The 4,383-nt window shown below is 21.8% G+C and overlaps 1 protein-coding gene across 1 annotated transcript in view; it reads left to right on the plus strand.

Moving 5' to 3' along the window:
• Positions 1-4,383, plus strand: part of LOC107476098 (uncharacterized) — an 18,922-nt gene that overhangs the window by 3,707 nt on the left and 10,832 nt on the right. The window lies entirely within an intron of this gene.

A 4,383-nucleotide genomic window follows, 5' to 3' on the forward strand; every position in this document is an offset into this window, starting at 1 on the left:
GTTTTCAAAATCACGTTTACAAGAAGCTACAATTTTGAGCTTCTGCGTTTCACCAACGGGCTTTTAGCCATCAATACTCCATCTTTATTTACTTTTTACCAAATTTATCCTTTATACATGTTACTAAAAATATATTAAAAAATAAGAGTAATAAGAGTACTAAAAATATACTATATAAAAAATATCATAAAAATTTTTTTGATTTATTTCAATTACTACCAAGATAAATATTTAATTTTTTTATTATTCTTAGTACTCTCTAAAATTTATATTTTGTTAATTTTAATTAAAAGTATATTTTGCCAATTTTTATATATTATTTTTATTTTAGTGTATAAATATTAATTTTATTATAGAATTAATTAATAAGATCTATTCAAATATCTAAATTAAAATGATAAAATAATATACAAAAATTATTTAAGTTAATGTTTATTTTAGTAATTTTGTATCTAAATGTGATTTTAAATAGTATAATCCAAACAACATTTATTTTACTGATATAAATATTGTCAAACATAAATCACTTAACATAAATTTACTTTTCATCAAAATTAAGTTTGCAAAATCAATTTTATTCAAACTCCTATTTGTAAACTGAAATCCAAACACACACTAAATCTTTAGATTCCTGTGATTTCGTACTCCGTTGTATATATATATAAAAGTAGGTGACTTCTGTGATGGCATGGAATTCTATAGCTAAGGATGGCTAAATTTGACTGACCAATCTCGTAATGACATGTAGAAAAAAATTTTTTCTATTTGTAATGTTGTAGCACAAGTACAATAACTAATAAATAAATTATTACAAGGACCTTTAGGGATTTTTCTGGCCAAAAATATGTTTTTGTTATATCGACCTTAATTTGGACGGACCAAATATGAAATAGAAAAATAGTTGGATATATAAAAATATTATAAAATAAATAAATATAATTTTTAAAAATACAATATAAACTAAAATGAATAGGACATTATAAAAAAAAAGAGATGTCATTTATCTTAGAAATTAATTAAAAGTGTATGTCATTATTTTCACTATTAAATCATATTTGTAAGTGCAATTATATAGCTTACAAAGGATATTTTTTTCTTTATTAAATAAATATATAATTAATTAATTATCGTTAAGAATGTATTTAAATTATTTTTTATTTATAATTTAATATTTTTATAATAGTAAATTGTCCGTCGTAAAATAAAATATATAACGAAATCATTTAGTGAAAAATTTCTAACACTGATGAAATAAAATTAAGAATAATGAGTTAATAATTTTTGTTATTTTTTATTGTATTTTTATGAATCAATAGAAATATAAATTGTTAGTAAAGTTGGTGTATTTTAAACTTGTTTTAATAATTCACACGCCCTGATTGCATATCTGTTATGTCAATAATGGCACCTGAATAAATTTTTAACTGAATTTAAGCGTTAGTAATTATTAAGATTTATATTTTTTTATCATAATATATATTTTTTACCAAAAAACTATAGTTCAAATGTCTTAAATTTTCTCATGTTTATCTAAAAGGTTGTAAAAAGTTATAAGTTTGAGTCTCTTTATTTTCGGTAAAAAATATTTTTACTTAAAAAAATACTTTTAACATATTAAATACATAAATAAGTACTTTATATTCTTGTACTTAAACATAATTGATAAATAAAAAATTATTTTTATATAAAATATTCAAATATCAAATTATTTTAAAAAATCTTTAAAAAAATAATTATTTTAAAAATTCACCCAAATAAATATTTAATCTTATTGAAATTAAATTGAATTAATAGTACAAAGTCATTTCAATCTATTTCAAATTAATCCTTAATGAAGTAATTTAATACGGTTAAATTTCATATTTCAAAAGATTTTTCAATTTTATAATAAACCAAGAGAGCAAATTACTTATTAAAAAAATTAACATAAATCATAAGTGACTTAGACAAATTTATTCCTGAACAAAGATTTATTAGAAAAGTTTTTTTTTTGTGACTATTAAGAAATTATGTTTGTATTTTTACGAACTTCACACGAATATTTCTTTCTAGAAGAGAAAATATTTATCCTTTTTAAAGATAAGAATGAAATTTTATATATAATACAATACAATAGTATCTATTAAATTAGATTGCATTTTAAAATACCATATTCATCTTTTTTTTTTGAAACAGCCGACCAAAATTTTCATTTCATGTTTTCATCCATCTATACTAGACCTATGTAACAGAAAAAAAGTTATTGGTTGGGAAAATCTCCCAAATATCCTTGCAGTAACCTACTCTCACTTACTGCGCTCAACATTGATATGCTCAATAGAAAGATTCTTTTTGCCACATGTTATTATAATATTAGTCGGTCAAACTTTAGCCACCTTTAGCCACTTAATTCCATGCTACCATAGAACTCATCTTTTGAATTATATTTGAGACGAAATTCTATTGTGTTGATTAAGTCATAAATTAAACAAGGCTTAATTCAATTATGAACCATTATTCTAATAAAAAGTATAGATATATACCTATTGATTTTGTGAGTGTGTTAATCCTCTGATTAACAAGAGACAACTTAAAATTTGCAGCAACGCTGTGTCCTTGAATCAAATCAAGAGAATAATCAGCAAAATTCAAGCAAATGCCCACAAGGTCCTCATCTATATACACAATAATGCGCCTAAAAGTAATTCCAACATTATAAAAATGATCAAAATTTATCAATGGGCACATACACAATAATATAATAATATAGTGTTTTTATATAACATTGAAATGGGTATTCATAATTATTTTGAGAGTACCATGTGTAGCAATCAACAATAAAATATTACGCCTCAGTCTCCAACTTGAAGAAATTGTTGATGGTCCATGTGAATTTCTCAAACTTCTCATTCATGGTTTCATGATTCAACATTTCCACAGCCCTCCAATAATGGTTACAAAATAACTGAAAATATTTTTATAAAGTGGTAGTAGGTAAGTGAAATCTTCGGGACTTTGATTTTTATAAAATGTCAACATACACTTGGACATTTTATTTTTATAAGAAGGGTTTAACTAATATACGTCTTTAGTGCACCCGATAAAATTACCAATTAAAAATATTTTTATAAAAAATAATACAAAATTTAAAATTTCAATATAATTATTGTGTATTTATTAAAATAAAGTATCTAAAATTTTCTATTACTAGCAACCTTAATTTATACAAGATTAGCTAGACCCTTATAAGGATAAGAAATTAGGAAATTAATGTTATTTATTAACAGAGCATGAAGGAAAAACGTACAAGTTGAAATAAAGGCAAAGTGCAAAAAAAACAGAAGGTAGATGGATATTGAAATTCATATTCATATTCAGAGGAAAATGTTAACAATAATAATGATGGTATAAAATTAAACGAGTCTGAGAGGTTCATTTTCGAGTTATGATGGTACATTGGCATCGATGTCTAATTTAATTCGTAACACAGTAATCACTCTCTTTTTTTGTTGAGCATGCATTGGAAAATGTTAACTGTAATAATGTTAGAGTCGTACCCCGTACGTCTATTTGAATTATGTTTACTAGACATGAAATATAACCGGAGAGGTGGAAATGAGTTCGATAATGTATACCCAAAAAAAAAAATTAAATTATGATAAAATTAACTAGATTTAAAAATGTATTTTCAAAAAATTTTAAATATTGAATTTTGATATGATTTTTATAAATATAATTAAAAATACAATATTTTTTTTAAAAATTTGATAATTTTCCTCTATTTTTTTTTGTAATTTTCTTTTGTAAATAAATGAAATTAAAAAATGAGAAGTTTAGAGATCAAATTTTACATGAATTTTCTAAAATTATTCAAAATATTTATACAAAAATTTGATTGAAATGTACAAATCATATTTCAAATAGAAAATTTTTTTACCTATAAAAATGTAATCTTTTATATTTTTGTCATCTGTAATTTTTTAAAAATATTTTGTCCACGAATTTTTTAGAATCATTTTAATAATTTACTCAAAAACGTAACTAAACAAAGACATTTATATTTACTGTTTACTAATATCAAATATCAATATATGATAATGACATAATCTCTTGTCCTTGTTATTATTAACAATTTGAAAATTATTGTATCTTTTAATTTTTATAATTATTTAAATAATATTAGAAAAAATTTTTTTTACCAAAGATAAAAAAATTCAAACACCCGATTTTTTAGATGAATATGAAAAGATTATGCCATTTTAGCTATAATTCATTGGCAATATTAAAAAATTATTGGTTGATAAAAAAAATATTATTGTATAATTATAAAATTATTTTTTAAAATAGTCAAATAAAACAGTTTTATTTGTTGCTATAAACAGGGATGATCCAAAAATTTTAATA

This window comes from Arachis duranensis, chromosome 2, assembly GCF_000817695.3.
Source record: "Arachis duranensis cultivar V14167 chromosome 2, aradu.V14167.gnm2.J7QH, whole genome shotgun sequence".
Lineage (NCBI taxonomy): Eukaryota > Viridiplantae > Streptophyta > Magnoliopsida > Fabales > Fabaceae > Arachis > Arachis duranensis.